This window comes from Aulonocara sp. 'chitande type north' Nkhata Bay, linkage group LG7, assembly GCF_057382095.1.
Source record: "Aulonocara sp. 'chitande type north' Nkhata Bay isolate Kocher_YH1m ecotype deep benthic linkage group LG7, A_spYH_male_GT1.1, whole genome shotgun sequence".
NCBI lineage: Eukaryota > Metazoa > Chordata > Actinopteri > Cichliformes > Cichlidae > Aulonocara > Aulonocara sp. 'chitande type north' Nkhata Bay.
Window position 1 is genome coordinate 33,956,099 of NC_141350.1, and position 12,173 is coordinate 33,968,271.

The window sequence follows — 12,173 nt, forward strand, 5'->3', positions numbered from 1 at the left end:
TGATGTTCCACAATCAGCTGTAAGTGCTATTATTACAGAGTGGAAGCATTTATAAACCACAGCAGCTCAGGCATGAAGTGGCAGACCAGATAACGTTACAGAGCGGGTTTCGTCGAGTGCTGAAGCACATCATAAAATCAGCCAACGCTTCATATTTCCAAATCCCATCTTGCATTAACAGCAGCACAAAAACTGTGTGCTGGGACCTTCATAGCAGGGGTTCACAGCCAAACAGTTCCTGTGGGTGTCATGTGTAGATGGCTCCATGCTTTTGTTCATATAGTGTATGCATTGTGAATGCATCATTGCAGGTATCTTAAACTGAGCTGTTTAGACATGAGATCTTCTGCATGCTTATTTTTTAATGCAAAGGCACATAGTTCACACTTGTGTCATCTTGAAAGGTCAGACCTACTAAGACTGCGGTTGCAGACTTCACGAAAAAGTAGCCATTGTGCTCAACCAGACATAAAGCCAACACATTTATATGCCTTCTGATCAATGGAAAGGAATTGGTGTCTAAAAGGCTCATATGTTTCTTTAAAAGCAGATCTAATTCAGAACATTTTTTCATATGTCTTTCTGTACGCATGTGAAGATTTTTCACATATTTTCTATTATTTTTTCATACAAGGACGTCAAATTTGTCTAAATTATCCTCACATGATGACTCCAGATTTCAGTTAAGTACAGGGTGGGCCATTTATACACCATAATAAAATGGGAATGGTTGGTGATATTAAAGTCCTGTTTGTGGCACATTAGTATATGTGAGGGGGCAAACTCCTCAAGATGGGTGGTGACCGTGGTGGCTATTTAGAAGTCGGCCATCTTGGATACAACTTTTGTTTTTTCAATAGGAAGAGGGCCACTTTTATGTGAATGGTGAAGTTAACAAACAAAACCACCACTATTGGTCTGACACTAACCCACATTGGATGGATCCCTCCAAGACTGTTGGAACAACAAAAGTGATGGTTTGGTGTGGTTTATGGGGTACAACGATAGTGGGTCCATTCTTCATCAATGGAAACCTCAAGGCCACTGGATATTTGAAATTGCTACATGATGATGTGTTTCCCTCTTTGTGCGCTGAAGCTGGCACGTTCCCTGAGTTTTTCCAGCAAGATGGTGCACCACCACATTATGGGTGCCAGGTCCGAGCATTCCTAGATGAACAGTTTCCTGAAAAGTGGATTGGTCGTCGTGGGCCAGTTGAATGGCCCCCAAGATCTCCCGATCTGACCCCCTTAGACTTTTATCTTTGGGGTCATCTGAAGGCAATTGTCTATGGTGTGAAGATACAAGATGTGCAGCACCTGAAACTACGGATACTGGATGCCTGTGCTGGCATTTCTCCTGCGGTGTTGCTATCAGTGTGTGAAGAGTGGGAGAAGAGGGTTGCATTGACAATCCAACACAATGGGCAGCACATTGAACACATTTTATAAGTGGTCAGAAACTTGTAACTAACTCATGAAAGAATAAAGTTACGTTGAAACCAAGAACACCATTGTTTTTCTTGTGACATTACCAATAAGTTTGATGTGTCACATGGCCCCTCTTCCTATTGAAAAAACAAAAGTTGTATCCAAGATGGCCGACTTCTAAATGGCCACCATGGTCACCACCCATCTTGAGGAGTTTGCCCCCTCACATATGCTAATGTGCCACAAACAGGACTTTAATATCACCAACCATTCCCATGTTATTACGGTGTATCCATATAAATGGCCAAATACATTTGGCTATATTTTGTGTTTAATGAGACTCCAAAACAAAACTGTGTTGTGCAGCTTATTTGAAATAGATATGGAAGGTAAAGTTCACAACAATCCAGCTGTTAATAAGGCCAAGCTTTGGGGGGGTGTAACCTTCAGTAGATGTTGTGTATATAATAAAGAGATCCCCGGGCTCGGTGAGAGGGAGACGCCTATAGTTTATTAAGTGGGTAATATTTTCTCATCCCTTTTTAATCATCATTGTCAGACTGTTTGTGAGCCTTTAATCATTGTTTATGTCTAGAGTTAACTGGAAACATGCTTTTTGATCGGCTGATGCACTTGACTGGCATTGACACGGACACATTATTTTCCTCTGAGCAATTCTTTCCTCGTGGTGACCCGGAGACTCTCCACCACAATCACAGGATGACCGATACCTGATCCCGCAAAGAAACCTCTGAGATCCTCCCAGCCAAAACGAACGCTCTGTTTAATGAACAAATACCAGTTCGGCGTGGTATGCTGAGTCACAGGCAAACATGTTTTCAGTTAGTTCTCGGCAGGAAGAGGTGACACAGATACTGCTGGGGAAATCTGATGAGTGCAGGAATAACATTTATGGGGAAGAGAACAGAGCGCTCGCTCACTTCTAGACAAAAGGGAAGGTTGTGTATTTGATGTGCAGCCATGCTGTGAGGACGTGGATCAGTTCAAATGGACAATAGCTGTGCACCAGTGGAGACAAACTAATGACTTACAGACATTGCCTCCATAATGTCTTGCTTCACACCAGGGTTGGACTGGGACAAAAAATCGTCCCGGGCATTTTGACTTGAGACCGGCCCACCAGGTATTATAGGAAAAACCATAAAGCCTTTGAATGAAAACAAACACTGTTGTCACAGTGATGTACACTGTCTTGTTGGTATATATGTATCAGTCTAATAAACTTAAACCTACACCATCCTCCCTATTCTGGTATTCTAAACAGTACCCAAAAGTAGTATGCTTGGTCGAGTTAACCTCCTGAACTATCTACAACACATGGTGTAAACCTGAAATTAAGACAGAGAAGACTAGAGGTGAGACATGATCATTACTGACTACTGATGACAGATTTAAATATATTTTCATAAACTATTCATTTACCACATCAATAAACAGCATGGCAGGGCAAAATATTTTTTCTAACATGGCAACCTTTAAAAAGTGAAAGGAGATAGAAAGACAGGTGAGAAAGAATAAAACTTAATTGACTTTTTGATGGCATTTTACACACAGTACTGGTACAGTATCTAGAAAATGTGGGAAAATACTGGCATCATATACAGTACTTACTTCTGAAGAAATTATGATGGTACCTAAAAAAAATTACTATGTACAATAATGGATTTCTATATTTTACATTAGATGAAAACGTTTGTTAGATTCAGATAATTATTTGTTAAAAGCGAGACATCTTAAATAAGAATAAGAAAGAAAAGTATTTTATTTGTGCCCCCTTTCCTGTTAATGCCCTACTTGGGCCCCGGGCAAAACTTTGCTAGACCCGCCCCTGCACAGTTACCAGCTGTCAGCTGCATAAAAAAGTGATCCTGGTGTTATTTGTCTCTCAGAAACAGTTCATAACTTCCCTTCAACTGATTCATATCACCTTAAAGGTAAACCTGTTTCTCCATCACCTGTTGAGCTCTGATGATTCAGTAAGGACATCTCCTGGTTTCATCTTCATGTTTCCCTCTCACCAGATATCCAAACCGATATCATGACCAGCAGCTTTTACAGCTGTGGCTCCAGCAAACATCAGCTGATACTAGAAATTAATATTAAATAAATTCTAACAACAGCTGATCAAGCTTAAACGTGCTGCTGTTGTTTAGCGCGACATCCGCTGGTTTCCTCTTTCTGGCACAAAGTGAGCGATAAACAAACGAGAGAGAAAAGCCGATCAGCTGATCATTGATCAGTTTCATGATTGAAGTAGAAAAAGGGGGAGAATGAGAGAAGAAGAGGCAGCTGTGCAGCAAAGACACAGAATAACTCCACCTTTGTGTCTTTTTCATTGTAGCTGAAGTCCGAGACAAACTGTTCCTTTTCACCTCAATACGAAACGCGCAATATTTTCTCTGAATACGAGACAACTCAGTTTTTTAGGGGACGGTTGGAAACTCTAATAACTAACCTTGTGAATAAAATAAGATAAAACAAGTTCAACATCAATAATATCATAGCACCCGCCCAGCAGTATATAAACTCCGTCATGCTAGCTAGTACACAGTACGAGTTATTGTAACTGACTGTAAAAAGTCAGCATAATGAAAATAAACTCCACCTAAACTTGGTTTATATCTGACCCAGATAGACTGCAGGTCATAACTTCTTACCTGAAGTTCACCGCCTCGGGTCTCTGCTCCTCCTGCCTTTCTGTCATCCACCTGCTGGCCTCCACCACTTGCTAATGTTACTGAATCTGTGGAAGCTCCGCAATAGCCACCACCAAACAACTGAGTTATTTTTTACACATTTCCCAGCATCTGGCCAAACCACCACCTTTCAGTGTTTACACCATTACAGAAAAAAACGAAGAAAAAAAAACCCCCATCGGCCCACCGGGCAAATGGCCAGTCCAGCTATGCTTCACACACAAAAATACAATAAAATAAAATAGGTCATCATTTATCACCAGATTTAAAGTGGAATGATTGCGTTCTTACTTATTTTCTTTCATATGTATGTCATTAATTTAAGTTTCAAATAATGTCTATAGGTCAACAAATGCACAAGCGTGAGGCTTATACTGCTCTAAATCCTCCATTAACCCTTTAAGACCTACCATAGAACCAAGTCCGCCAGAGCTTATATTATATTTTTACATGCTGTAGTGCCATTTTTGGGAGCATTTCAAGTTGCTATACATCAATACAACCATTATAGCCCACATTTTAATAATATGTCTGCATTAGGTGCATAGAAATTACATAAATTGCAAAAAAGTGCAATAAACTACAAAAAAAATTGAAAATCGTTTTTGCTTTTTTAACATATATTTCTAGTTAGAGAAATTTAAGAGGCTTATCTCTCAAAACTGTAAATACAAAAAAGTTGCACAAAATAGTTTCCCACCACAGGAAATTTATTTTGAGTGTCTTCATAGTTTTATTTTTTCAAATACACCAATTTTTATATACTGCAGGAAAAATGAAAATAAATATTATAGCGCAAATTTGCAAAAAAGCAGCATGTGCATCAAAATAAACTATTTCCAGCAGTGCAATATGAGTCCTAAGCATCCCAGAAACGACACAGAAAGTCATAAAGTCAAAGATAACTTTTAAAAACACCAGTATAGGCTCATGAGGCCCTGATGGTAAAAAACTACATTTCTGCAAAAATGACATCCTTCTGGTTTCGGGCAGGTAATGGCGGACATGCGAAAGTTCGTTCTGACGTCTATTCCAACGTAGGAAGTGTTATGAACAGCTCATCGGATCGGCAAAGCATGTTTCTGGAATATTATGTTTTTGTTGCTGCAAGTGCTTTTTATGCAGTTTTTGCAAAGCTATATGTGGAAGGAAACCTTGACCTAGGACAAGCTGATGGCATAAGATGTAAGTACAACTCCTCCGGTTTCATATGCAAAAAACATTTATTGCGCTAGCTTATGTGGTTGCAGTGCTACCGCGATTTAAAAATTGTTACGCAAAACAGAGCGTGCCCTCCGACCGGTTTTAAAGGGTTAATGACACTCTCTTTGGTTTTTGTTTGTTTACTATTGGCTGTTAGCCAAAAAGCCCCACCCACCTGCTATTCAAACCTTTTTGTTTGTGAGGGGAAGCCAACGAGAAGAAGACTGGCTTAGAGAGAAAATCGCCTTTAAGGCAAGGGATCTAGAGTAGAGTAAAAAAGCTTCTTTGAGACGGTAGATGAATCCAGGTGCCAAGGATTCAAGGAATATTTTAAACTGGGAATCATACAAAGCTACTCTTGCAAAGTGAAAAAGTAAAAGTACTGGGCTGTAAAAAGTGCAGATAACAAGAAGTATTTTGTCTTTGCTATCTGTCAAAGGTTAGTTGATTGGTTCAGCTTGTCTGTTTGTTACTAGTATTACTTTAAGTTGGATGAAACTCAGAGGTGGGGTTCAACCAAATTAGAAGTGATCTGAGTCGATCACATGTAAATGCAGGAGGTTTTATTAATGTCTGGCAAAATGCCATATTTACAAATTCACGTCCAGTGTTGGAGTCTTAAACATTTAGGCTACGTCCACACGTACACGGGTATTTTTGAAAACGGAGATTTTCTGTTTTAAAAAATAATCCTGTCCACATGTAAAGGCAGAAATGAAGGAAAACGCTGCTAGGAACATGCCAAAGCAGCAGGTGGTGCTATATTCCTAACCGTGTAGAAATGTTGGCCAATCAGAAGTCTAGAAGCCTCGGTGGGAAAAGTAAACAAAGCTGGGGCATAGAAGCAGAACCGAGTTGTATGTGTGGAGGGACAGTAATAGTGATGGGATTTCCGGCTCCGAACCGGCTCTGCGGGTTGTTTTGTTGCTTTAATTAATTTATTATTAACAATAATATAAAATTAAGGACAAAAGGAATTACTAACGTAAAAAAAGTGGTTTTATTTATATATGTTTACAGTGGGGCAAAAAAAGTATTTAGTCAGCCACCGATTGTGCAAGTTCCACCCCCTAAAATGATGACAGAGGTCAGTAATTTGCACCAGAGGTACACTTCAACTGTGAGAGACAGAATGTGAAAAAAAAAAAATCCATGAATCCACATGGTAGGATTTGTAAAGAATTTATTCGTAAATCAGGGTGGAAAATAAGTATTTGGTTAATAACAAAAATACAACTCAATACTTTGTAACATAACCTTTGTTGGCAATAACAGAGGTCAAACGTTTACTATAGGTCTTTACCAGGTTTGCACACACAGTAGCTCTGGTATTTTGGCCCATTCCTCCATGCAGATCTTCTCGAGAGCAGTGATGTTTTGGGGCTGTCGCCGAGCAACACGGACTTTCAACTCCCGCCACAGATTTTCTATGGGGTTGAGGTCTGGAGACTGGCTGGGCCACTCCAGGACTTTCAAATGCTTCTTACGGAGCCACTCCTTCGTTGCCCTGGCGGTGTGTTTTGGATCATTGTCATGTTCAGTGTTGGGTAAGTTACTCTAAAATAGTAACTTAGTTACATTACTAGTTACTTCTCTCAAAAGTAACTCAGTTACTTCAAGTTACTCGTTACTTTCAAAGTAACTAGTTGCTAGGGAAAGTAACTTTGGTTTTACTCAGAATTCTCTTGTTAATGTGTTTCTTCCATAACTTTGCCAGTCTTCTAGCTTGCTTACTTGCCACAAGTGCACTGTGCCACCTACCAATAGAAAGGAAAAGATAATGTGCATATTTCCACGAGAGAAATCCCACGCCTGGACCGTCATTGACTGCTGCCATGATTCTAGCCTACGTCACAGAGTCATGTGCGCCTTTTACATCCAACACAAAAACTGCAGTCGTGGTGCTTTTAAATGTACTCAGAACTCAGAAATTCTGTCTTCTGAATAGGAAGATGTAGGCAACACCAGACTGCAGATGAGCTGCATACAGGGCTGGACTGGGACAGAAAATTGGCCCAGGCATTTTGACTAGAGACCGGCCCACCATTATAGGAAAAATCATAAAGCCTTTGAATGAAAACAAACACTGTTGTGTCAGTGATGTACACTGTTTTGATGGTATATATGCATCAATCTATCAATCGTTTGTTGTAAGATTCAGATAATTATTTTTTTAAAAGCTAGACATTTTAAATGAGAATAAGAAAGAAAAGTATTTCTTTGTGCCCCCCTCTCCCTGTTAATGCCCTACATGCCCCCCTGGCAACACTTTGCTAGACCCGCCCCTGCACAGTTACCAGCTGTCAGCTACTTAGAAAAGGATCCTGGTGTTATTTGTCTCTCAGAAACAGTTCATAACTTCTCTTCAACTCATTCATGTCACCTAAAAGGTAAACCTGTTTCTCCATCACCTGTTCAGCTCTGATGATTCAGTAAGGACATCTCCTGGTTTCATCCTCATGTTTCCCTCTCACCAGATAACCAAACCGACATCATGACCAGCAGCTTTACAGCTGTGGCTCCAGCAAACATCAGCTGATACTAGAAATTAATATTAAATAAATTCTAACAACAGCTGATCAAGCTTAAAAGTGCTGCTGTTGTGTAGCGCGACATCCGCTGGTTTCCTCTTTCGGCGCAAAGTGAGCGATAAACAAACAAGAGAGCCGATCAGCTGATCATTGATCAGTTTTCATGATTGAAGTAGAAACGTGAGAGGGAGGGTGAGAGGATGAAAGAAGAAGAGGCAGCTGTGCAGCAAAGACACAGAATAACTCCAGCTTTGTGTCTTTTTCATTGTAGCTGAATTACGGGACAAACTGTTCCTTTTCACCTCAATAAGAAACGCTTAATATTTTCTCTGAATACCAGACGGGACGGTTGGCAACTCTAATAACTTATGAACAAGATAAAGTTCAACATCATTAACTTCATAGCACCACCCAGCTGTATAGAAACTCCATCATGCTAGCTAGCACGCAGTACGGAAAAAGTCAGCACAACGAAAATAAACTCCACCTAAACTTGGTTCATATCTGACCCAGAGAGACTGCAGGTCATAACTTCTTACCTGAAGTTCAGTTCACACTTGGACCGGCGGCCGCCTCGGGTCTCTTTTCCTTCTGCGTCCCTTTTCCTTCATCCACCTGCTGGCCTCCACCACTTGCTAATGTTACTTAATCTGTGGAAGCTCCGCGATAGCCACCACACGAAGTAACGAGTAACGACCCTATCTAAATCCCAGTAACGACTAACGCGTTCCTGATTTTGGCATAATAACTAGTTACCGTGCTCGTTACCACAATAATAACGTAGTTACTGTAACGCGTTACTTAATAACGCGTTAGTCCCAACACTGGTCATGTTGGAAGACCCAGCCTCGTTTCATCTTCAAATTTCTCACTGATGGAAGGAGGTTTTGGCTCAAAATCTCACGATACATGGCCCCATTCATTCTGTCCTTAACACGGATCAGTCGTCCTGTCCCCTTGGCAGAAAAACAGCCCCATAGCATGATGTTTCCACCCCCATGCTTCACAGTAGGTATGGTGTTCTTGGGATGCAACTCAGTATTCTTCTTCCTCCAAACACGACGAGTTGAGTTTATACCAAAAAGTTCTACTTTGGTTTCATCTGACCACATGACATTCTCCCAATCCTCTGCTGTATCATCCATGTGCTCTCTGGCAAACTTCAGACGGGCCTGGACATGCACTGGCTTCAGCAGCGGAACACGTCTGGCACTGCAGGATTTGATTCCCTGCCGTTGTAGTGTGTTACTGATGGTGACCTTTGTTACTTTGGTCCCAGCTCTCTGCAGGTCATTCACCAGGTCCCCCCGTGTGGTTCTGGGATCTTTGCTCACCGTTCTCATGATCATTTTGACCCCACGGGATGAGATCTTGCGTGGAGCCCCAGATGGAGGGAGATTATCAGTGGTCTTGTATGTCTTCCATTTTCTGATGATTGCTCCCACAGTTGATTTTTTCACACCAAGCTATTGTAGATTCACTCTTCCCAGTCTGGTGCAGGTCTACAATACTTTTCCTGGTGTCCTTCGAAAGCTCTTTGGTCTTGGCCCTGGCGGAGTTTGGAGTCTGACTGTTTGAGGCTGTGGACAGGTGTCTTTTATACAGATGATGAGTTCAAACAGGTGCCATTCATACAGGTAACGAGTGGGGGACAGAAAAGCTTCTTACAGAAGACGTTACAGGTCTGTGAGAGCCAGAGATTTTCCTTGTTTGAGGTGACTAAATACTTATTTTCCACCCTAATTTACGAATAAATTCTTTACAAATCCTACCATGTGAATTCATGGATTTTTTTTTCACATTCTGTCTCTCACAGTTGAAGTGTACCTCTGGTGCAAATTACTGACCTCTGTCATCATTTTAAGTGGGGGAACTTGCACAATCGGTGGCTGACTAAATACTTTTTTGCCCCACTGTATATATAAATATATGCGGTGGCCCCTAGAGACAAAACACGTACAAACTCCAAAACACATTTCTAGCATGAACTCAACTTCAAAACAGAGCTACTAGATCACTTAAATTACACAATTGAAAGCATGTGTGTATTGTTTGTGTATTTATACACAGGCACTCATATATATTCAAATAATTAAAAAAAAAAGTTCATTTCCCTGTTACTACCACACACCAAATCTGGTCGTTGGTACTTGCTGGCTTGTGTAGCCACTAGGTAACAAAAGCTCAACACTGCGCCCAGCATCCTGGAGCACTTCTGTTGTCTTTTGTACGTGTTTTGAGTTTTTATGTGCTTCTGAGTTTTTACGCGTTTTGGAGTTTGTACATGCTTCAGGGTTTGTACGTGATTTGAAGTTTGTATGTACTTTGTCTCTAGGGGCCACCGTAAATATACTTTTATTTATTCACACCACATAAAATGTAATAAATAAATCATATAATACAAAAATCAACTATTCACATTTCAACTTTTAACTATTTAAATTTTCAGCTTTTTCCTTTTACAAATTTAAACTGAAACAACACAAAACACTGCAAACCACAACACAATTAAATATAAATTATAATATAAAAACAAAAAGAAGATGCATATTCTCTGTCATATGGGCCCGCATGAATAAACTTTCTGAATCCTTTATCATCTGCAACTGAAAATAGTTGTGGATGATTACTATACCTTTCTAATGTGAGGTTGTTGTCCCTGGCTCTCTTTCTCTCTCTCTTCCTCTGGCCAGTGTTGCCAACTTAGCGACTTTGTCGCTATATTTAGCGAGTTTTCAGACTCAGAGTGATGGTAAAACTGAGTTTATGCTAAACTCAGTCAAGCAGCCTGAGCTTTGTGTGAATGTTGGACTGCAGCTTAAGGTCGCTACATAATGGTGACTGTTGTCTCCACCTGCTCTGTTGTCATCGTAACTGCTATAACAAGAGATCCCCAAAATTGGATAAATAAAGTCAGCATCATTCTGATGTTCTTCAGAAAATATGAGCTGAAAATTCAGAGAATTCAAATGCTGAAGATTGTAAAGCCAGAATCATCAAATAATTATCAGACTGGACTGTTTATTGAATCTTCTGAAAACCTTTAAGATGCTTAAAGAAAGTCAAAGGAACACCAAAGTCTTTAGGAACATCTGAGGATAATAAATGAAGAAGGTGACAGGAAGATGGAAAGCTCCATCCTTAAAGCCATGATGTTAACAAGGTAGGAAAAAAATGTTAGCAATGACTGAAAGTTACAGGGAAACTTGTGCCTGCTTTTAACTTTCTAACCTTCTGCTGCACCTCCTTTAAATCATTCTCTTGTGTTTTTAAAGTGGATTTTCTCAGTTTTCAGGAGACTTGGCTTCCAGGCTGAAAACACTTTTCACAGACTCCCATTGAACATTACCAAAGTGTTGACTGATATGACTTGTTTAGAAGTCCACATATTGGATATATGTATGTGTTTTTAAACAGAGACGCTCAGATGAAATATTTTGTTTGGGTGAGGAGGTTCATGCATGAGTAGAAGCCCCCGGGGTCCTCTCACTCAATCAGGCCCGCTCCTGATGTCACGACCACGCCGTGACCCTCATCACTTCTCACTTCCCACTCCGCATTTTCCCACCGACATAATGATGCACTACTGATGGTCTCTGAGCCCACTTTGATACAACTGCTGCCACCTTATTTAATCGAAACCAAACCTCTCAGCAATGTGTTCTTACTTTCTCTCTTCAAAATAAACCTCTCCCTGCTGTTTTACTGATACAACAAAGGGAATAAAAGGAAGGCTTGTTCTCGCATAAAAATTTATTGTTAAAACTTGGACATTGTTTAAACTGCAGGTGAAGTGTGTTTATGGCCCAGTCCAGGCGCTCCCTTTGGAGTGACAGCCTTGTCAAATAAACTTCAGGCTAAGTGTTAGCGCTCATTCCCTCATTTCCCAACAAAAGTCAAACACGTCACGGTCATATTTTATGCTACTAGCGCGCGCCTCTCTGGAGAGTTCATCGTACATGTTTGAATGAATTTTAATGGCTGCTCGTGAAGCTTATTTCCTGGTAGAAAAGGCTGATGAGAGCCCTTGTTTTAATGAAGCAGTGTATAATTTAAATGCATGAGAAAATTCATCTTCAGCCATAAAGCAAAGAGAGAGAGAAAAGCTCAGGAGATGTACATAGCATTTCCCCAGATATGCGTTTATTGCCATCATACATCTGTGAGTAATGTGCTGCCTCCGCTTTATCATGCAGACTCGAAGGACTTTTTTTCCCCCTCTCACAATATTTACTGCCCTTTTGCATTATTCATAGCAGTTGTGTCATGGTGAAATAAATAAATAAAAGGTA

General features: G+C 40.4%; 1 protein-coding gene across 1 annotated transcript in view; it reads left to right on the forward strand.

The window, feature by feature from the left end:
• Positions 1-12,173, forward strand: part of LOC147325565 (regulator of G protein signaling 7-binding protein B-like) — a 267,021-nt gene that overhangs the window by 147,944 nt on the left and 106,904 nt on the right. The gene's annotated exons all lie outside the window — the stretch shown is intronic.